The sequence below is a fragment of the Aquarana catesbeiana genome, linkage group LG07 (genome assembly GCF_042186555.1).
Source record: "Aquarana catesbeiana isolate 2022-GZ linkage group LG07, ASM4218655v1, whole genome shotgun sequence".
Lineage (NCBI taxonomy): Eukaryota > Metazoa > Chordata > Amphibia > Anura > Ranidae > Aquarana > Aquarana catesbeiana.
The window spans coordinates 307,904,879-307,929,273 of record NC_133330.1 but is presented as its reverse complement, the minus strand read 5'-3'; positions in this window follow the sequence as shown (position 1 = coordinate 307,929,273).

Sequence of the window (24,395 nt, the reverse complement as noted above, 5' to 3'; positions counted from 1 at the left end):
CTAAAGAGGGGAAAAAAAGATGGATTTTGAATAGTCAGCAAATATTTAAAACAAGGTTATTAATTAGGAGTCGCGGCTGTAGAATTTCTTACATGCCCAATTCTTAGCAATGTTTGCTGGATTGACAAGACTGTGTAGTTACCCAGCATGATCCTTTAGACTGAAAACATGCAGAATCCTCTTCATATCAAAGGCTGCTTTAGTAGGAACTTTGTGTTTGTGAAAGCGGCTGGGCTTTGTTGCACTTCCTCAGATCCCAACAGTGATTTAGTTCTAAGGATTATATATTTGTCTCTTATGTGTCAAAAGTCTTTCCCCAAGTGACTTTACAAGTCTGGGTTTTTTTTGTATTTAATGTAAAAGCATGATAGCTACACATTGACGAGTGTCAGCCGCTTCTATTTATCATCTGTCAAAGTTTTTCTCATGGGAAGAAAGAAAATCAAATGGATTATGGCCGTGTGTTTGTGTTTTTAAAGTCGATCTGGACTTTGCCAATACGGGCCAATGTAATAAGTTTAAAGGTACATAAAGTTTTAGATAGGGGATAATCCTTCCCTATGCTATCAGGCTATTTTTTTTTTTTTTTTGCTGTCTGTGGCCCTCTGGGGAGTTTCCTCTTTACTTCTGTTTGGGAGACGAAACAGGAAATGAGAGGAGATCTCTACAAAGTGAACAAAACGACCTACTTAAAGAGTTGTCACAGCAGGAACAGGTGTCTCTATTGAAGGATTTTTCCTATTTTTTTTACTCTATTGACCACTCAAAATAAAATTTAGGCAATGTAATGAACTCTTCCATAAGCTGTAGGTTCCCCTAAAAGCCTGGTCACATTGAACTAGAACAAATACTGAATCTTCCATATCAATGAACGTTTTAGTCTTATAGAGGCAGGAGGAAGTAGGGCAGTGAGGGTGGAATATTGTTCTCATGAACATTTGTTCCTCGATTAAAGCGGAACTTCAATAAGTTTTTTCAACTTTCCATCTATTAAATCTTCTGCCCTTGTTGTTTTAACTTTTGATAATAAAACATTTATTATAAGGTATTTCAGTAAATACCTTATACAGCCCACTTCCTGTTTCTTGTCTGGTCATTAGCCTAGGCTTATGACACCACGCACAGCTCTCTCTCTCACTCTCGTGAGAGTTTGCCAGGAAGGGAGGGGGGGATGAGTCATAAGAGGGCCAATAAAAGCTGCCGGGCTGCAGAGCTGGAGGAGTGCCTCTGTATGTCTGTGTAAATCCAGGAAGTGAACAGGCAGCAGCTTCAGCTGCCCACAGTTAAAAAGGTAGCAGCCAGATTTAGTGGAGGGAGATTTCTGCAGCATATATATAAAATAATATGTAAAGCGGTTGGAGGGAAGCTTTAGCATGGCAAAGATGTTTTTATTACAAATGATGTGAGCAGACTGCAGTTCCTCTTTAAAGGTCTAACTTTATTTATATATATATATATATATATATATATATATATACACACACACACGCACAATACCGTGCACAAGTTTTAGGCAGGTGTGAAGAAATACTGTAAAGTAGGAATGCTTTCAAAAATGTCACACTTCACACCTGCCTAAAACTTTTGCACAGCAGAGTATATGTACAGTATATATATATATATATATATATATATATATATATATATATATATATATATATATATAAAATTTCTGTGTGAAGCATGTGGAGCACTTACCCTACTCTAATTTCTCTGTCACTTTGATCCTTTGCCAGAAAAAAAGGAGGTTGTACATTGTGAGCCAAACAGGGAGCTGTAGGGGGGGGGGGGGTGTTTAGTCATCCTAGAGTAGTAGTAGGGCACAAAAATATCCTCAGCTTTGGAACAATTCTCTTTCATAACTCAATGAGAAGACAGAAAACAGTAGGCATGGCAAAGCTTCAGCTATGAATAGTGGAGTCACCATCCTCGCTTTATAATGGCAGGGGTCTATAAATATCAAGAGTGCCTAAAAGTATTTTGGAAGGTAAAAAAATCAAATAGCTGCATTTAGCCATCTGCTGGAGATTTGATCAAAAATATAAAAATGGATCTATATATGTCTAATTAAGGTGTATTAAAATAATTTTAGCTTTCGGGTAGGACAAGGGAGAGTTAGAAGCGCTGTCGGATTTTTATTATGTGTGTGTTCACTCTGAGGCATCCTACTGCATCCACCTGAGAAGTAAGCTCCTCAATGAGAACACAGCAATAAAAATCTAGCAAAGATTCTCACCCCCTCTCTATTCGCCCCTCTCTATTCTATCCAAAATGAGATATCCTTTTGCCACTTTGAAATGATATCACCATGGTTAAAGCTCTTGATTTGCAGGGTTGAGCTTAAATCCCAATACTCTATTTCATCCAAAATAAAATAACCCTTTGGCTGGCTTTATATTTTGGGTTTGAATGTCACCTGGGACACTCTCTGTTTGAGGTTTTTAGTATCTAAAAACATAATTTGGTTGACTGACTTTCTGATAAACTGGTCCTATGGTGCTTGTATTCAATAGTATCATTAGATTGTGACCTCTTTGGGGGGCACGACTGATGTGAATGATTCTGTAAAAAGTTTTGCAAATTGTGCTTTCAGTGTATGAAATGTATTAAATAAATTTACCCTTATATACCAAACGTTTGTGGACACCTGACCATCACAACTATGTAAGCTTCTTGGACATCAAACTCCACAATGATCGGAATTAGCATGGAAACTTGGTTCCAAGTAATGTTTCAATGGCCGTAAAAAAGAGAGAAACTCAAGAACCACATGAGGAAACATAGCGGAAGAGAGAGAATAGCAGGAGAGACTTTACGGTGTAGAAGAGGTAGATACACTAACAGTGAGCATAAATCAACAAATAGGCTGGTTCTGTAACTTAGATCTATTGAGGCTGCAGACTACTATCAGGGAGTGATATACGTAACCTTTTTTCTGTATTTATGGAACATTTGACTCCACGCAGATTCTCAAGTTGATGCTTAGGGGTACCCAATCCTATGTCCAATTGAGGAACATACAGATGGTCAACAGAACTTGGTTGAGTTTCAAAAAACCCTAGATTATGGTGTTAGCAAGGTCACACATTGACGATTGAACTATGCAGTTTCAAGAACTAATGGGTTACTGCAAGAATGTTTCAGAAAGATAAATCTTCTTAGTACAATAACCCCTATATTATTGAACACTAGAATAATACATTTTGCGACTGGCAGTCACTTCTTCAGATCAGAGGGTGCATAAAATGGGTCATGAATAAAAATAAATTATAATGTGCACAATTTAGGTGATATCTTAAAAAGTAAAGTACACGTGGCAACATGACAAGAAAACACTGTTGCCAACCGTCAGTATTTTTACTGGAATCCAGTAAAAAACAGGCAATTTTCTCCTGCCAGTAAATGCCAGTAAAAGGAGAAAGTTGCCAGTAAGAAATATGGCTGTGATGTTCGGCTTGGTCCAGAGCCGGCTGAGACCATCCGGGTCCCTGCTACAGTGTGTTTGGGCGGCTCTGGTGGAGTCGGTGCCCGAACGTGTCGTGTGATGTCATGGTGCAAGGGAGCCAAGCAGAGCGGCCAGAGCCTCGTGTGTGGGTCTGGAGGACAGGAGCGGAGCAGGACGGGAGCGGGACTGTCAGTGCCGTTTAGATTGGAGTGGACTGAAGGGACCAAGAGTCAACTTCGTGTTTGTGTGTGTGTGTTTGCCTTCCTATTCTAATTTTTTGCCCTCCTGAGTCCTGTCCCTGAGCTGCTTAATTACTATATCGAAAATAAAATAAGAAATCAGTTTTTTTGCCCTAATATTTTTTTGGGTGTCGTGTCAGTAAATTTCAATCTGGTAGGTTGGCAACACTGCAAGAAAAGCCTGCTAGCATCAACTCTTCAAGCACTTATATGGAATTTCCCCCACCTTCTATTTGGAGAATAAACAAACAAAAGATTTTAGAGTATGTTCGAGGGAATTCACCTAAAAAAAGCATTTGAGGGGTTATATAATGATATTAAATGAAAGGATCTGGCTCCCAATTGGTTTTCTTCTTCATCCAAAAGTTACTCTGAGTCAAGGTCAGGGCTCCGTGTAGGTCCCTTGAGTTCCACCACACCAACTCAACAAATCATGTCTTACTCTTTATAGAGATGGGTTGGTGCGCAGTCATGCTGAAACAGAAAAATAGCCTTTCCCAAACTGTTACCACAAGGTAGGAAGCATAGAATTGTCTAAACTGTCTTCATATGCTGTAGCATTAACAGTGACCTTCACCGAAAACACCTGAACTCAAATCATTTTGAGCCATGTCCACAGTATATAGTGTATGTACATTCATGTTTAATTGGCTGCAAAAACGTATGCTTCAATAAATTGGCCCAAAAATCCCTGCACTTCATCCAGTTCTTCCCAGACGTATTGTACGTTTCAGTTTAAAGTCCTCTTCCAGGTACCGGCTACGGTTACAGTTTTTGTTAGGAAATCACTGTGACAAAAATAGATCTAATGGCCATGTTACAGACATTAAACGGAAAGCCTTTCTCATCTCTGCCTGTGACATAGCTGAGCTGGTGAGTAGATTTACTGAAGAACATGCAAATTGACATATTCACTTGTTTACTGGGAATTGTGCGTGACATTTTATTTATCTACAGAGGACCTAAGCAGTGTTTTTCCAGGCTGTAAAAACCCCACTAAATGAAAGTAACAGTATTGAAAACTCAGCGTGGAAAAATGAATGTAACTTGTATTTTTCCACTGACAGAAGGGGCATTTATAAGATCAGCATTAAAAAGTGTCAATAGACCAGAGCTAAAAGAAGTGTAGTTTTTATAGTATTTGACATGTTAAAAAAAATAATAAAGCTAAAGACTAAAAACATAAAACAATATCTCATTTTCTTAAAATGCTGAGAACATCTTTGCAGTTTCAAATAGAAAGAAGAAACATAAGGAAAGTTCATATATATTTAAAGTGAACCGGTGTATGTTTAAAGTGAACCATACGGCTGCTATTGTTGACATTTTTTTCTTTCAAATAGTTTTTATTATTTTTTATTCTCCATATAATTGTCATAGAACTATCAAAACATGTAAAACAATGACATAGATTTAATAAAGGTGTACAACATACAGTACATTCAGAAAGGATGACATGCCAAATTTACAAGATAAGTATAAGTCCAACTGTATGGGGTTTTAGTGGTTAGAACTGCATTTTATACCTTTTCGTATACAAAAAAAAATAGAGTAAAAAAATAGAACCTACTTAATAAGAAAATAAACAATACAATGAGAAAACATCCTAACTAACATAGGGAACCAAGACACCACCATAAAGATGCTAAAGCCAAGAAGAATTATAATTAATCCTTTAAAGTTAGGCTTATAGAGAGGATGCCACCTGTGACCAAGCAGACCACTTAGCTTGGAAGGCTGCCAAGCTCCGATTACAGTGAGCAAAAAATGTTTCATATAAGTAATGAGTATTGACTCTAATAATAACTTGGGGGCTAATGTAGCCTTCTAGTTGTTTGTAATAGTTAATCAAGCTGCTATCAATATATGAATAACTACCGTTCACAATTGAACAGTTGACATTTTTAAAGGTTCAACAAAACATGGAGCTTTATTCTGTAGTAACAGTGTCAAGTACAGTAAATGGTGTATAGTGAAGTAAATGGTGGCACTGGAACTTCCACCCTTAAAGGTTCAGTACACCCAAAAGTAGGGTTGCACCAATACCTATGACGGTATCAGTGCCGATACTAAACATTTGCACAAGTGTCGGTACTCATGCACATGCTCTGATACCTGAAACAAGATACTTTCAGGCTCGGTTCTTTCAGCTGTCAGCGGGATTCCCCTACTGACAGTTGAAATGTAAAAAAAAACAAAACCGGGTAATTATCGGTTGTTAAGGAGCGGGCCGCCGCGACCTTAACAACCATTGACTCATTCTGCTGTCATTGGCGTTCCCCTGTTGACAGCTGAAATGTAAACGAAGTCCTGGCAATTGGAGCTGTCAAAAAAAAAAAAAGAAAAAAGCAGCTGGCCAATGTTTATCAACATTGCTCAGCCACTAAAACAGAAAGATACAAAGAAGCATTGGGGGTTATTTACTAAAGGAAAATCCACTTTGCACTGCAAGTGCACTTGAAATTGCACTGAAAGTGCACTTGGATGTAAAGTTGCTGTAGATCCGAAGGGGACATGCAAGGAAAATAAAAACAGCATTTTAGCTTGCACATGTTTGGATGATAAAATCAGCAGAGCTTCTACTCATTTAAGATCTACCCCTTAGATTTAGAGCGACTGAACTTCCAAGTACACTTTCAGTGCACTTTCAAGTGCACTTGCAGTGCAAAGTGGATTTGCATTTCGTAAATAACCCCCATAGTTTCTTTTTGTGTCTTTCTGTTAATTCATCTACAGATTTAAGGGATGAACTTCAATCTGCAGATGAAGTAATTTTAAAGCAACCTGTCATGTAAAAACTTTTTTTTTTTTAATTAAATGTTCTCCTGTTTAACCCCTTATTACATTACATAGTATTACATAGTAGGCGAGGTTGAAAAAAGACACAAGTCCATCAAGTCCAACCTATGTGTGTGATTATATGTCAGTATTACATTATATATCCCTGTATGTTGCAGTCATTCAGGTGCTTATCTAATAGTTTCTTGAAGCTATCAATGCTCCCCGCTAAGACCACCGCCTGTGGAAGGGAATTCTACATCCTTGCCGCTCTTACAGTAAAGAACCCTCTACGTAGTTTAAGATTAAACCTCTTTTCTTCTATTATTGACCCTTAATTTACTCTAATCAGCCTTAATTAACTCCTTCTCCATTTAATTATTTTTCTGCTGATTATTTTTGTTCACTTCTATTTTATAAACTACTAATAATTAAAACTTTTTTTTGTTTGCTTTGTTTATTAATATTTTTACAACTTTAACACACACATATATATATATATATATATATATATATATATATATACATTTCACATTGAAAAAAGTGCAAAATTTAAAAAAGATACATTTATTTCATTTGTAAATAACTTTTCAATGCTTTATACAATCGCTGACAGCTGAAGTGTAAACAAAACAGCTATGGTAGGTATCAGTAGCTGGTACTTGTGAGTACTAAAAACAAAAAGTATCCGTACATCCCTACCCAAAAATGATATTCTGGTTATATTTAGATTCTGCGGAGCTGAGGTACCTTTTGGCTTCTATCATTTTTTGGGACTTCATAGGCAGATGCTGTGCCCATTGGTTCTCATGTCCTAGATTATGCATTGGATCCAGCAGATCTCTCTCAGTGGAAGTTTTCTGGCCAAGCTTGAAGAAACCCTCCCTTAGCTTACAAGACTATCATTTAAAGTAAGCTAATCTTTTCTCCACTGAACAATATTTTGGAAAATAGAAAGAAAGAAAATTCATTTTTTAAAGGTGCAGGTTGAACAAAACATAAAGCTTTAATCTGATGGAAGCTAAGATGAGGATGGCGGCACAGCTTTAAACTGTAGCAATAGTGTAAATAAAGTGTAAGGTAAATGGTGTATAGTAAAGAAAATGGTGGCACTGGAATTTCCACCTTTAAAGGTTCAGTACACCAAAAAAGTGATATTTCAATTATGCTTGGATTCTGCAGGGCTAAGGTACCTTTGAAATTTTATATTTTTTGGGGGGGAGCTCAGAGGTTGGTGCTTTGCTCATTGGTTTGTATGTCCTAGATTCTGAGCTGGATGCAGGCGATATGCCTCATAAGAAGTTTGCTGGCCAGGCTTCAGGGAACCGACCCTTGACCTACAGGACTATCATTTAAATAAAGCTCCTTTTTTGAAAATACTGAAGCCCCTTTCTTGCATAGTATATTTTAATACAAAAGTGAACTTATCCTTTGAGTTTATATTTCGTTTTCTTACATCGCTTCCAGTGGCTGAAAGGAAATATATGCTGCTGGGGAGGCATTTAGGAGAACCTGTTCTTTACACTTTATGGGCAAATTGCATGTTCTTTACTCCTCATGGGCAAATTGCATTTTATCGACAGAAATCAAAGCACATTGATATGTAATATGTCATTACCGATTCTCTCATGAGCTGCCCAGATTGTCATATTGGCCAAAAACAGCCCATCTGTAACCTCCATTACAAATAGAAGTAGGCTTATTGGTAAGTTGTGTTGGGCAGATGTGGAAACTTTTGTGTATTGTTGTGTAGGAAAAACTTTTGTTTGCTATAACTAGTGGTGACCCTATGCTTTGTAGTTTTAAGAATGTATTGCCAATGTCTAGCACTGACCGTTCCTGCTACCTGTACCCTCCTATTGACTGTAGAGGCCATCCATCACATTGCTGTCCAATAGTAGGATGCAGATGGCAGGAGGAGGTGGGCTACACAGCAATCGTGGAAGTTCTGGTCACAATTGTCTTTATAGATCGCTATGAGGTTTCAGTCCACTGGGGTGTTGCAAAGAAGCTGGAAGCCTTTACCTAGAGCTTCCTTCAACCAGGGACAGAAGCCAGCTTACCATCAGCAAACCACCCAGCAGGTTGAAGCTGTGCACCAACAGTTACGTGATTTAGTTCTTGCTGAAGAGATTATCTGCATTAGAAAACTCCTGACTTTTCTCCATTAATCTTTTGCAAAAAAAAAGTAGCCTTAAGAAAGTAATTTTGCTTTCAATACATATAAAATATTTCATGATATATAGTCTTTTAGTAATGGGAGAAAATCAATGAATTGATTGGTTTCCAACAAACAACAGACATTTCAAATAATGAAATACCAGCAAGGGCACAGAGGTTATTATCCTGAGACAAGAATATTCATTTAAAATAAGATTCTAACATTCTTTTTACTTAATTGATTTGTCTATATAAACTCACAGTTGTGCACTTCTAACATGTTTGATCTCCAACATTCAAAAATCTGTACATTTTATTTCTCATGAATGTGCTTCAGAGGTGAGATGGAAGCTCCCTGTTCCAAAATAATTAAAAATTGTGTATTTGCACAATAAGGTTTCCTGTTTTAAAAATACTGTATAATAATATATAAATATGCATTTAAATATTGGACTGCGGGAAGCAATAGTCACAAGAGGACTGTCAAAGGGACATTTGAAGGGGAGTGGCTGGGTGGAAAGACACACCCCCTAGTCAATCTTCATGACAGGGGATCACATTCTACTGCATGCAGTTTTTTCCTGGGTGAGCTAATCCATTGTTCTGCTTTCTTAGAGGATGCCTCCACATTATTCACATTTTATTTTCTTTTAAATTAAAGGTTTTTGTGTTTTAACCACTTCGGCTCTAGAAGGGTTACCCCCCTTCATGACCAGGCCATTTTTTGCGTTACGGCACTGTGTTACTTTAACTGACAATTGGGACTGTACCCCCAAAAAATCATGTCCTTTTCTTTCCACAAATAGAGCTTTTTTGGTGTCATTTAATCACCTCTGCGGTTTTTATTTTTCACGTATAAACAAAAAAACGACAATTTTGAAAAAAAAAATATATATATATTTTTTACTTTTTGCTATAAAACACATTAAAAAATGTAAAAAATCAAATTTCTTCAAAAATTTAGGCCAATATTTATTTTGCTACATATTTTTGGTTAAAAAAATCCCAATAGACATATATTGATTAGTTTGCGCAAAAGTTGTTGTGTCTACAAACTATGGAATATTTTTATGGAATTTTTAATTTTTTTTTTTTTTTTTTACTAGTAATGGTGGCGATCAGCGACTTATTGTGGGACTTCAATATTGCGGCGGACATATCGAACACTTATGCCCTGTACATACGACCGGTTTTGCCGTCGGAATAAACTCCGAAGGTTTCTCCGACGGAACTTCGACGGAATTCCATTCAAGCGGTCTTGCATACACACGGTCAATCCAAAGTCCGACCGTCCAGAATGCGGTGATGTACAGCACGTACAACGGGACTAGAAAAAGGAAGTTCAATAGCCAGTAGCCAATAGCTTCCATCTCGTACTTGCTTCAGAGCATGCGTCGATTTTGGTCCATCACAACAGCATACAGACGATCGGTTTTCCCGATAGGAATTGGTTCCGTCGGAAATATTTAGAACATGTTCTATTTCTAGGTCCATCAGAGTTTTTGAAAAAAAAAGTCAGATGAGGCATACACACGATCGGAATATACAATGAAAAGCTTCCATCTGTTTTTTTCTGTCGTACATTCTGCTCGTGTGTACGCGGCTTAAGTGACTTTTTTGGGAACCAGTGACACCAATAGTGATCAGTGCTAAAAATATGCACTGTCACCGTACTTATGACACTGGCAGGGAAGCAGTTAATATTAGGGGCCATCAAAGGGGTAACCCTTGGGTGTGTCTAAAATGTGCTTGGTTACTGTGGGGTAGGTGCTTGTAGGGGCAGCCTTAGAAACACAGGACCCATGTCTTTCCTACTGACAGAACAACGGTCTGCCTTCTGCTTCTTTTCCAAACGATCGGCAGGTCCCGGTGAACATCGAGTCCTCTGGACCTGCTGATTGGCTCCCGCTGTGTCCAATCAATGTTGGGCGCAGGAACGGGCCCTGCGTTAAAATATTATATCAAAAATTGTAATTACATGCCCCTGTTAAACAGAGGCAGAAAAATTGGGCCTTGGTTTGTGGTGCCACAACACTGTAACCTCTCACAGATACTCTTGTTGGGCGCAGGAATGGGCTTTGCTGTGAAATATTATATCAAAAATTGTAATTACATGCCCCTGTTAACCACCTCAATACTGGGCACTTATACACCTTCCTGCCCAGACCAATTTTCAGCTTTCAGCGCTGTCGCACTTTGAATGACAATTGCGCGGTCATGCTACACTGTAACCAAACTAAATTGTTATCATTTTGTTCCCACAAATAGAGCTTTCTTTTGATGGTATTTGATCACCTCTGGGATTATTTTCTGCTAAACAAATAAAAAAAAGAAAAAAAAAATGTTTTTTTTTGTTTCAGTTATAAAACTTTGTAAATAAGTAAACTTTCTCCTTCACTGATGGGCACTGATGGGGCTGCACTGACTGGCACTGATAAGGCGGCTCTGATGGGCACCGATGAGGTGGCACCAATGAGGTGGCACTGATGAGATGGTAGTGATGGCCACTGATGATGGGCACTAATATGCGGCACTGATGGGGCACTGATAGGTGGCATTGATGGGCACTGATAGGTGGCACTGATATGTGGCACGGATGGGCACTGATAGGCAACACAGATGGGCACTTATAGGCGGCACGGATGGGCACTGATAGGCGGCACAGATGGGCACTGATAGGTGGCACGGATGGGCATGGATGGGCACTGATAGGTGGCACTGATGTACTGTAAAGTATGGTACTAATGGATGTCAATCATTGCCAAACAATAATGGCTGCCAATCAGTGATGCCAATTGTGGGCACTGATTGGCATCCATTGTGGGCACTGATTGGCATCCCTGGTGGTCCAGTGTGGGCATCCTGGGGGGGGCTGCACTAATGATCGATCAGCACAGACCCCCCTCTGTCAGAGGAGCAGCCGATCAGCTCTCGCCTCCTCCCGTCTGACAGACGCGAGTGAGGGAAAGCCAATCCCCGGCTCTTCCTGTTTACATCGTGATCAGCCGTGATTGGACACGGCTGATCACTTGGTAAAGAGTCTCCATCAGAGACTCTTTACCTAGATCGGAGTTGCTGTGTGTCAGCAACTCCGAGCAGTGCTCAGAAAGCACGCTGGATACAGGACAGTCCAGTAGCTCAATTGCATATTGAGCAAGTTCTGGCCAGTGGTACATCCTCAAGACCCAGTAACCCAGTGGATGCTCTGTTGGAAAGGTCTCCAAGTCTGCTCTTGCCTCTAGATATTCCTGAACCATGTAATGCAGATGCTGGCGATGGTTGCTTGAACCGATCAGACCTTGGAGCTGAGGACTGAAAAATTGTCTAAAGGCATCGGTCAGCCAGCCACCTTCTCCACTGCTCTTCCTCTGACTGAACGAAGCCTCAGCAACACGTTGTCCAGCACCAGGAAATTCCTGAGTCCTCTGGGTCACTAAGGATCACATGATCTGTAACTACCTCCTCCCAGCCACATACAACTCCTTGGGTTTCTGGGGACTGAAAACCATCCCTTGAAGACTGCTGCTGAGTGTTATCCTCTACATCCATGCTGACACAATCCTTTTTCTCCGCCTCTTCTTCCTGTGTGTTTGGCGGGCCCACAGGAATGCTGTCTGGATAAAAGGGGCCTTGAGAGGTAAGGATGTCCTCCTCTTCTCTCCCGCTGTTCTGCCCCAAGTGCCCTGTCCATGATTCCACAAAGTGTGAGCTCCAACAGGAATACTAGAGGAACAGTGTCACTGATGCATGCATTGTCGCTGCTTACCATCCTTGTGGCCTCCTCAAATGCTGACAGTATAGTGCATGCATCCTTGTTCAGTAGCCACTGGCATGGCAAAAAGAAGCCAAGCTCCCCTGACCCTGTCCCTGTGCCATACTCGCACAGGTACTCATTGATGGCCCTCTCCTGTGTGTGCAGCCACTGCAGCATTGCCAACGTTGAGTTCCACCTGGTGGGCATGTCACAAATGAGGCGGTTGGTGGGCAGGATGCATTCCCTTTGAATGTCAGACAGCTGAGCACTGGCATTGTATGACCGGCGGAAATGACCACAGACTTTTCTGGCTTGCCTCAGGAGATCCTGTAAGCCTGGGTACCTGCTCAAGAACCACTGCACCACCAAATTCAGAATGTGTGCCAAACATGGAACATAGGAGGGCTGAGAGAAGGTTGGTGCCATTGTTGCATACAACCATTCTTGGCTGAAGCTGGCATGGCGTCAACCACCTCTGAGCCTGCCCCTGCAGAGCTGACAGAATCTCTGCCCCAGTGTGGCTCCTGTCCCCTAGGTGAACCAACTGCATGGCGTCATTTAGCCTGACTGCTTCCGTAGCCCCTTGAACGCTTATGGAGCACTGTTGGTTCAGAGGACAAATCTGCAGAAGAGACCATAGAGGAAGAAGAAGAGGAGGGGGTGGAGGAGAAAGCTGCGTCAGAATCACCACTAGCATTTTGGAGGCATGGTGGCGGAACAAGCTCCAACAACACTGAACCCTGTCCTGCATCCTTCCCAGCTGCCAGCACAGTTACCCAGTGCGCCGTGAAGGAAAGGTAAAAACGTCCCTGCCCATGCCCGCTGGACCAGCGGTAATATGAACCTTACTGCTGACTGCCCTGTCCAAAGAGGCCAAAACATTGCCTTCCACATGCCAGTAGAGGGCCGGAATGACCTTCCGTGAAAAGAAATGGTGTTTGGGAACCTGCCTCTGAGGTACAGCACATTCCACAAATTCAGGAAAGGGAGGCAGAGTCTACCAGCTGAAAAGCCAGCAGTTGCAGTGCTAGCAATTTGGCCAAGCTAGCATTTAGATGCTGAGCATGGGGATGGCTGGAACCGAATTTCTTTTTACAGTTCAGCAACTGGGGAAGGGAAATTTGCCTGCTAAAATCAGATGGTGGTGTACTGCTAGTAGATTGGCTGCAAGTACTTGGGACACCTATTGCTATACCTTCATTCCTCTCAGTGCAGGTTTTTGAGAGGACTGGAGGTATAGTAGAGTTGGAGATCCCAGGCGAGGAGCAAGGAGAAGTCCGCCTTTTTCTTTGATGTGGGTCTTTCAAGTGCTGTTGCCAACAGACTGCATGGCATATGCCTGGTCAATCATGTGGTATCCAAGCGGCTGCTGTTCTGGCCATGCTTGATCCACTTCAGACATAGGTTGCAAACAGCAACGGTGTGATCTGCTGCACACGTGTCGAAAAAGGCCCACACCAAGGAACTTTTAAAAGCCAGTGGGCAGTCAGCAGCGCCCTGCACCTGCGGAGCTCTGCGGTGTGATGACTGCGGTGTGATGACAGTGTGACTACTTAATGGGGCTGTAAAGGTTCAGTTTAAAAAAAAAACAAACATGTCATACTTACCTCCGCTATGCAGTTGGTTATACACAGGGTGGCCCCGATCCTCCTCTTCTGAGGTCCCTCCGCGGCGCTCCTGGCTCCTCTTCTTCTGGAGTGTCCCACCAGAGAAGCGCTCTCCGGATGGACACCCGTGCGGGCACACTCCCATGTCCTGCTGCCTCGTCTGTAGACACAGACAGCAGGACTCGGCCCCCTGGCGTCATTGGATTTGATTGAAGGAGTGGGAGCCAATGGCTGCGCTGCTATTAATCTATCAATCAGGACACGAGACACCATCTGGAGCTGGTGTGCTCTTCCCCATCGTGGGAATTACGGGGCTCAGGTAAGTATAAGGGAGGCTTGGGGGCACTGCTGCAGCACAGGAGGTTTTTCATCTTAATGCATAGGTGAAAAGGTGAAAAACGGAGAGGGCTTACAACCCCTTTTATAGGCTTGTAATCTATTTTTTATTAAATAATTTTTCTGCCTCCTTGTAACATCCTCCATGATCTCCCAAACCTTTCCTTTTCCCCACTCACTTCTATTTGTTTGGTACAAGCAGTGTATGTGTGTTGTGATCAGGACAGGTGCACTGCTCTATGCACACTACAAATTCCATAGTTCATAGTCTATCTTAGGAGTGAGCAAGAGAAGGTGGCTATGTTCCTACAATTTGAGGATGTGGAGGAGGCAATAGAAGGTATTTTTAAATTAAGAATAAATAATTGAATATAATTTTTTCTTTTTAAACCAGAGTTTAGTGTCACTTTAGCTGTAGCAGTGGCACCACAATTGCAGATCCTTGTGCTCAGAACAATGCCGTGTGGGAGGTTTGCATTTACAGAAACACATAATTACCAACTACCTTCTGAAATGATTTCCAGGGCCACTTACATTCTGCTTTCCTGCACCACAGCAGTCTCAGAGAACCTTGGAGCGCTTCATTCTCCACTATATTGTTTCCATTTAATTTTAAAATGCAATTTTGCATAGCAAAGGGAAAATGGGAAAATATTGTTTAAATAGCTCTTTAGACATAAACATACGAGTGATAAGATTAATGTATAACAATAGGATTATTCAAAAATGCAGATATGCTTCTAAAAATGCTAAATAGTAATAAAGACACCCTTCTGCAACTCTTTTAATTGCAACATACTTGTTGATCGTGCCAGTACTTAAAGCAGAGCTCCAGCCCCCCCTCCAAAAATTTAAAGTCAGCAGCTATCAAATAATGTACCTGCTGACTTTTAATATTAGAAAAGATGGAGAGATGAGGGCGCTCTGGTGAGGCTGGGTGTCCGATCCTTTGTAGCAATGAAGAGATGGCACTGAAGGCAGCACTTTGTAGAGAAGAAGCAGCTCTGGAGGGTCATAAAGGAAAGAGAAAGGCGCCTCTAAGTGCAGAGGTTAAAAGATTTATTACAAGCACAATGGGATTAAAAACACTTACAAGGTAGTAAGAGGTCATAGGCATATAATGATTAGTCCTCATGCGGATCGCTGTAATCTTCGTCTATCTGGGGTGAAGAGAGAGCCGTCCTGCAGCTGTCAGAGTCCCTGGAGACATGAATTGGCGAGGAGGGAAAGATGCGATGAGGCGGCAGGGTTCTGGAACCAAGCTGGAAAGCATGAGGCCGATGTAACATCGAGTGAAGGTGGTGGGCAGTAACGCGTTTTGGATTATGCACGGCTCCTTCGTCAGACCTCTAGAGGTCTGACAAAGTGATTATATATATATATATTTATATTATAATACCTTTTGTGACCATATAGTCTGTGGCTGTCAGTTGCATGCTTAAGTCAGCCATAGATGGAATGAATCTCTGCCAGTTCAGCAGGGACCAGCTGGGATTCGATGCATCTATGGGTAGGCTGGTCGAACTGAAGTTGATCCATTGATCGACTTCAGTACAACCAGCCTGCTGCATTTTTTGCATGCGATTACTGCTGGTGGCTATAGCAGTGCAGTGAAGGCTCCCCGCCAGCAGAATATAATAGCGCTGCAGGAGGGACAGTGACTGTATTGATGGTGGAAGCATAAGATTTTCTTGCTCCTGCAAAAATTGCCAAAATGACTTAATCTATGGCTTGCTTTAGAGAGATTGGGATGAAGAAACAACAGTATACTGATCTTTCCAGTGAATGGCTGTGCAGGGGTGAGTGTCAGCACAAGTCTTATCATTGGAAGACAGACAGGCTATGATTCCAGCACAGCCAGAAAACTGATCATGATGGGATATATGTGCTTCTATGGCTAGCGTGGCCAGTATGAAATGGGAAAGCAGAGGGACTGACAGGATCCCCGAGTAATTCACACAAAGGAAGCAATACAAAGAAAACAAGGGACTTTCTCATACAAGTACATGGTACAGCAGGCACATATCAGGAATATGAAATGTTGGAGTAACGCACATTTTAAGATACATGGCATTGGCTACTAATATTCGTCCAACCTTAATTTGGCTACAGATAGGCGCTGCCATGCTGCTTTTAAAGTGGAAGTTCAGCCTAAAACTATAACTATCTCTAAATCTACGTGCAGCCGCATTCTAACACCAACCTATCTAACCCTGTAAAGCAAAAATCGCTATACATACCTTTTCTGAAGCTGATCCGGACTGGTCTCCAGCGGTAGATGCTGTGTGCAGGAGAATGCCAGGGAAGTGATGTCACCCATAGACTTACTATGGGGCTTCCATTGTCGGCTGCCTCTTCTGCACACTCCCACACACAGAGACCGCCGCTGCTGACAGCTCAGCCTGGGACCGGAACAGCTTCAGAAAAGGTGTATAGCGATTTATTCTTTACAGAGCTAGGTAGGTTAGTGTTAGATTTATGCCCATACACACGGTCGGATTTTCCGACGGAAAATGTTCGATGGGAGCGTGTTGTCGGAAATTCCGACCGTGTGTGGGCTCCATCGGACATTTTCCATCGGAATTTCCGTCACACAAAATTTGAGATCTGCATCTCAAATTTCCTGACAACAAAATCCGTTGTTGTAAATTCTGATCATGTGTACACAATTCTGATGCACAAAGTTCCACGCATGCTCGGAATCAAGCAGAAGAGCTGCACTGGCTATTGAACTTCATTTTTCTCGGCTCGTCATACGTGTTGTACGTCACCACGTTCTGGACGTTCGGGATTTCCGACAAGATTTGTGTGACCGTGTGTATGCAAGACAAGTTTGAGCCAACATCCGCCGGAAAAAATCCATGGATTTTGTTGTCGGAATGTCCGATCGTGTGTACGCGGCATTAGAGTTAGGCCCCGTACACACGATCCGAAAATCGGACAACAGAACATTTTTGTATGGTAGTCGCATATCGAAAACTAATAGTTACTAAAGTTACAAAAATTCTCTTACGACAGAATAAAAAATCGGAAGTGATGTTATGTGTTATAGTGTATTTATATTGTTTTTTTTCAATAACTATACTGATTAACTGAAAATCGTACGATCTGGTATCATACGAGTAAAATTTTCGTGCTTGTCCGATCGGATAATAACAGATGAACTGTTGTAATCGGCTCTCGAAAGCCGTGTACTAACATTCAGATTATCGTATAATCGCTTTGAAAGCGGGATTTTTCATCTAAATTTCGGATTGTGTGTTTGGGCCTTTAGTTAGTTTTAAAGTGATTGTAAGGGTAATTTTCTTTTTTTTTTAAATAACAAACATGTCATACTTACAGTACCTCCACTGTGCAGCTCATTTTGCACAGAGTGGCCCTGAACCTGCTCTTCTGGGGTCCCCCGGCGGCTTTGGCGGCTCCTCCACACATCTGATAACCCCCTCGGAGAAGCGCTTCCCAGAGGGGGTTACATTGCGGCGTGCTCCCGAGTCCAGCATTTGTGTCCATAGACACAGAATGCCGGACTCGGCCGCGCCCCCCGGCGCCCACGTCATTGGATTTGATTGACGGCAGCGGGAGCCAATGGCTGCGCTGCTATCACTCTATCCAATCAAGAACCTGGAGCCCGTGGAGAAGGAGCCAGCGCGTCCCCACTGACTGAATGAAGGGGTTCAGGTAAGTAAAATGGGGGGGGGCTGGGGGGCTGGGGGGCCGGTGACTGCCAGCTGTTTTTTCACCTTAATGCATAAGATGCATTAAGGTGAAAAAACACAAACCTTTACAACCCCTTTAAGCTGAACTTCTACTTTAACAGAATGTGGCATTGTTGTCAAACAAAAAAATGGCCTGCCAAGCATAGCTTTACCTTACCCAGAACTGCCTCTCTCTAATGCAGACTGTCAGCAGGAAGACTTATGCCATGTACACACGAGCGGACTTTTCGGCATCAAAGGTCAGACAGAACTAATCCGTCGGACATTCCGATCGTGTGTGGGCTTCATCGGACCTTTTCTGTCAAACAATCTGACGGACCTTAGAAATAGAACATGTTTCAAATCTTTCCGACGGACTCGATTCCTAACTAAAAAAACGTTCATCTGTATGCTAGTCCGATGCACCGAAAACGACGCAAGGGCAGCTATTGGCTACTGGCTATGAACTTCCTTATTCTAGTCCGGTCGTACGTCATCGTGTTCGAAACAATCGGACTTTGGTGGGATCGTGTGTAGGCAAGTCCGTTTCGTCGGGACTACATCGAAAAGTCCTTCGGAGATCAGTCCAACGAGAAGTCCGCTTGTGTGTACACGGCATTACTCACCTTTTGGAAGTGGCCTACACACCACAGGGAGAAGGAAGGAAGGAAGGAAGGAAGGAAGGAAGGAAGGAAGGAAGGAAGGAAGGAAGGAAGGAAGGAAGGAAGGAAGGAAGGAAGGAAGGAGTTTACGTGAGGGAGGAAGGGAGAAGAAAAAACAAGGGAAGAAAAAGAAAAGAGAAAGAGAAAAGAAGAGAAGGGCAGAAAGAAAGATAAATAACAGAACAGAATGGAAAGGAAAAGGCAAAAGGAAGGAAGGCAGGAAGGAAGGAGTTTACATGAGGGAGGAAGGGAGAAGAAAGAAAAGGGAAGAAAAAGAAAAGAAGAAAAGATGAGCAGAAATAAAGATAAGTAATAGCATAGAATGGAAGGAAAATGCAAGAGGAAGGAAGGCAGGAGTGTGTGTTAAAAAGGAAGGAAGAGGAAAGAAAAGAATAAGAAAGGAAAAAAAAAGAGGAAGAGGAAAGAAGAGAAGGACAGCACGGAAGATAAACAACAGAAAATAATAGAAGGAAAGGGCAAGAGGAAGGAAGGAAGGAAGATGAGGGAGGAAGGGAGGTGAAAGAAAAGGGAATAAATAGAGGAAGAGAAAAGAAGAGAAGGGCAGAAAGAAAGATAAATAACAGAAAAGAATGGAACGGAAAGGCAACGAGAAGTGAGGAAGGAAGGAGTTTACATGAGAGAAGAAGAACAACAGAAAATAATAGAAGGAAAGGGCAAGAGGAAGGAAGGAAGGAAGGAAGGAAGGAAGGAAGGAAGGAAGGAAGGAAGGAAGGAAGGAAGGAAGGAAGGAAGGAAGGAAGGAAGGAAGGAAGGAGGGAAGGAAGATGAGGGAGCAAGGGAGGTGAAAGAAAAGGGAATAAATAGAAGAAGAGAAAAGAAGAGAAGGGCAGAAAGAAAGATAAATAACAGAAAAGAGTTTACATGAGGGAGAAAAGAAGAGGAAAGAAAAGGGAAGAAAAAGCAAAGAGGAGGCGAAAAGAAGAGAGGGGCAGAAAGAAAAAGACAGAACAGAATGGAAGCAAAATGCAACAGGAAGGAAGGAAGGAGTGTGTGTGAAAATGGAAGGAAGAGTAAAAGAAAAGGAATAAGGAAGAAAAAAAAGAGGAAGGGGAATGAAGAGAAGGACAGCAAGATAGATAAATAACACAAAATAATAGAAGGAAAGGGCAAGAGGAAGGAAGGAAGATGAGGGAGGAAGGGAAATGAAAGAAAAGGGAAAAAAATGAAAAGAGGAAGAGAAAAGAAGAGAAGAGCAATAAAGAAAGATAAATAACAGAAAAAAATGGAACAAAAAAGGCAACAGGAAGGGAGGCAGGAAGTAAGGAAGGAAGGAAGTTAGGAAGGAAGGAAGGAAGGAAGGAAGGAAGGAAGGAAGGAAGTGATGACACAGCTACCCCAAGAATTTACTCTAGGCAGATAACTTCCTCATAAACTTAAAAATGGCTGTGTACATGTTGTTTGTTTTATATAGTGTTTTAAGCAAGTGAATATTAGTTAATAATATTTTGATGGCTTTTTAATATTTTAATATTTACTATTACTACTAAATAATTACAAATGTGTAGTTTAGCCACTAAAGGGAGCTCTTCAGTGATTTGCTCTGCTTCCTCCTTAGCAAATGTTGAAATACAGTAGCAGTAGAGCACAACCATTGTAAAGCACTGCATATGTCAGAGTGTGCAAGTAATGCGCAAATACAGTGCGCTCTCTCTCTCTCTCTCTCTCTCTCTCTCTCTCTCTCTGTCTCTCTCTCTTTCTCTCTTTATCTCTCTCTCTCGCCCTCTCTTTCTCTCTCTTTCTCTCTCTCTATATACAAATATATACAGTATATATTTATATGTACTTAAAAATTATATTTGGAAAGGTTTTTATCACGTATTCATTCTATTGTTTATATGCAGCTGATCTCTTATATATAGCTAAAAGAAAGAGGAAAGAGTATAAATCCTCTTTAAACAATGTTTTTTTCTGCTGGAAAATTCCAGCAAGTTATTCTAGGGGTTCTCAGCTCGCTCTGTCTTCCAGCAGATTTACATTTCTCAGCTTAAGTCCTGAGGCTTGAAAGGGCTATCCAGGGTTCAGTCACAATCTCACACAGGGCTGCAGTCACTAGATTGCCTCAACTTGTCCCTAATTGGCTGGACTACATGACTGACTGCACTCCGGGTCTCTGACATTACGAGATCAGTCAGGCATGCACTGCGCTCTGCAGCTGCCTCGCAGAACCTTTAAAGGTACATATAGAGAAATGTTTCATTTAATCTCTGTTAGCCTATTTACTGAGTGACTCGAATTTTCATTATAGCATGTATGTATCGTATATACGCCTGCCCTTTTCATTAGCTCTCTACAGCTGACATTAACCTTATTTTAACCCATATTAATAAAAACCTTAAAGTTCCAGTCAGCCATAAAATATTCTCAGTTTGCTCCTTTACACAGGGTTACATGCCTTTTTGTCCGATGAAGGGTTTAAGTAGAGGAATACCTACCTTATTTCTTGCTTCTTGGGAAGCTTGTGCTCTACTTTCCTTTCCTTGGCCCCTGGTATGTGAATGGGCCCTCTGAATTCTCCTTCTATACAATGTAGAACGTGCATTGTATATCAGAGGGGGCCGCCACCATTTGACCAACAAAGAGTAGTAATGAAGGGGTCAGCGGACCAAATCACAGTGCACAACAGGGAGGAACAGTCATATGACACTTCTGGAAATGTTTACGTGCTTTTTTCATCTAGGGGAGGGTTAAAGTAGAGGAATATTTTCATTGTTCTAGCTCCACTGGCAGCCAGCTCCTTACTCCACTCTCTCTTGCTCCTAGTATTTGAATGAGCCCTTAATGTCCTTATGTGCAATGCAAGACTTGCATTGTATTTTAGATGGGCCTCCACCACTTTACCAATGAAAGTAGTGATGTGGTGGTCAGTGGACCAAATCACTGTGCACAGCTGGGAGGACCAAGCATATGACACACCTGGAAGTATGTACATGCTTTTTTTGTCTAGCGGAGGATTAAAGTGGAGGAATGCTTACCTTATTCTTGCTCCCCCGGCACCCAGCACTCGTCTTCACTCTCATTTGCTCCTGGTATGCTAATGGGTCATCAGGTATTTGAGTTTTGGTCCCTTAAAGGGGAACAGTTTTTGGAGACATTGCAGAGTACTCCGGGGTTCTCAACCAGAGGTGTTCCAGGTAGTCTAGCTAGAGAGGACTGACTTCCAGTACTCTTTGGATCGATAAGTCCTTATTAGGGACCTGGAATTTCCGAGGTTTAGACTTTTGGGTGGGAAGAACCTCCAAACCCTGATTACAGGGAATCTGGTCCCAAGCCACAGGCAAGGGAGGCTTGAAAAGCAGCAGTATGGAATCAGCACCTGTGTCAGTGAGGCAGAATGGAGGAGTTCACAAGCTGTGAGCCAGGGTCAGAACTGAGATGTTTGTTGCTGAACAACTGCAGCCTGTCCGGCAGCCTTAAACATGGAGGAACCCTAACCCCAGTGTGAAATTTAGAGATCTACGGTGAGCCAGTTTTGTGGTTCCATTTATACTTGAATAATGAACTGTTTGCTTTACTTTTTGCTGAAGGAAGCTTTTGGTGTTTCCTTGTTTTGGAGAAATGAATGTAGCACCCTCTGGTGTGTGCTAGATGTAGTGTAGGTTTTGTTAGTATATGTAAAATTGAATTAGCTCAGGGCTAAGCCTGGACTGTTGAATCTGGGTCAGGGTTCAGTTATTCAGGGCTGGATGACTCATCCTGACAGCTCTTCTGGTGCCTCCCCCTGTTGCTGGGACATTGGAGAATGTTCTAGAGCTAGTGGGCAGGAGGTGAGGAGGAGCTGCCTGGAATATTTATGAGGCCTCGGCCAATCCCCAGAAGTAAGCTGGCAGAGGGCAGAGCTTATCTCATAATTAGGTATGAGCCATGCCAGCAGGGATAGTTGGATGAACGATGGAAATATAGTGCTGAGGAGGCTATCAGTAGCCCTCAGGGGTGCCCCCTAGTCTGGGGGGGTGACCTTGGGCCAGGGCACGGGTGCTGGAAGGATCCTGCCACAACACACGGAGGAAGCCCTTCCTGGAGCCATGGGAGCAAGCGAGAAGACTGCGTGATTAGGTCAGCACTACTAGGGACATACATGGGGGGAGACTGCCACACGTAGCCAGTTCTCCCTCAAGACAGCGGTGTGCTTAAGTTTTCATCCTTCCCTAGGAGATCTCCTGAGTTTCAGCCAGGTGGGCTGGTGAGAATCAGTCTGAAGAACTGGCGTGGAGAAGTTAGCCAGGAGGAATGGTAAAGGGGCAGCTGCAGCCAGGTGGGTTGGCAGTGCCTAAAAGGGTGGTGCTGGTATCAATAGCCACAGGAGGAAAAGCACAAGCTGATCACTGAATTTTGCTACACAACAAGAGGCCTCGGGTTCCTGTCTGTAATGGACTATTGCTTAAAATCTGACTGAGAGCTTGTCAGATTTTCTAACTGTAATTCAGCTAACAGCCAGCAGTCAAATTTGTGCAGGAGGAGTGCCAAGGAGACTGTATGTAAACTGTATATAGGAAGATGTCCCTAAAGTTGTTGCGAAAGTTTTGTTGCTGAAGTCAATGGGCATCCCCTAATCTCCCATCCCCATCCAAGTCATTAACCCTCAATAAATAACAAAAACAAAGTCATGGACTGTACTCTGACTGTGACAATTCTATGTTCCTGGCTGTGCAGGAATTGGGGATCCAGTTCATCTGAGGCTCCTTAGGGGGTGCACTACACTAATAAAGACTGTTTTGTTTTTACATACAGCTACTGATGATCCCTGGCTCACATGTGACAAAAGTTGTAATGTTGAAGTTTGATCACTGGGGGAGAGGAGAATGAGGACAAGCTTCCTCTTGCCTGCAGCACATGACATCACCTCAACCTAGGCAAACTGACTTGAGTTCAAGGATAGCTTTTAACAGGTAAAATGTACCATCTTTTTAAAAAATGGTATACCAGCTCAACCCTTCTCAAACAGGGTTCCTCCAGAAGTTGCTAGCGGTGCCTCAAGCAATGAGCAATTTCTGCTCTTTATAGGACAAAATTCTTCCACTGACCATCATGCTAATGTTTCGTGAGTTGTAGTTAAAGTAATTATTAACAGAGGTTTCTTAAGACCAGAAAGTTATTTCAAGGGTTTCTCAATGTTAAAAACAACGTTGAGAAAGGTTGCACTAGCTGTATACTGTGACATTTTAGGAGTTCATTAATGCAGAAAACCTTCTAAAAGGTCAATTTTAGTATGTGAACCCTTCTGTTATTGTCTTTTAGCTATTCTAGCAAGACTGTTAACATAGTTTTATAATAACATTTAAGTATAGTTCTGCTTTAAGAAAAAAATAAGTTGTACTTTATTTTCACATAGCATTTAATATTTGCTCTCATATGCCCCGTACACACGGTCGGATTTTCCGATGGAAAATGTCCGATCGGAGCGTGTTGTCGGAAATTCCGACCGTGTGTGGGCTCCATCGGACATTTTCCATCGGATTTTCCGACACACAAAGTTGGAGAGCAGGAGATAAAATTTTCCGACAACAAAATCCGTTGTCGGAAATTCCGATCGTGTGTACACAAATCCGACGGACAAAGTGCCACGCATGCTCAGAATAAATAAAGAGATGAAAGCTATTGGCCACTGCCCCGTTTATAGTCCCAACGTACGTGTTTTACGTCACCGCGTTTAGAACGATCGGATTTTCCGACAACTTTGTGTGACCGTGTGTATGCAAGA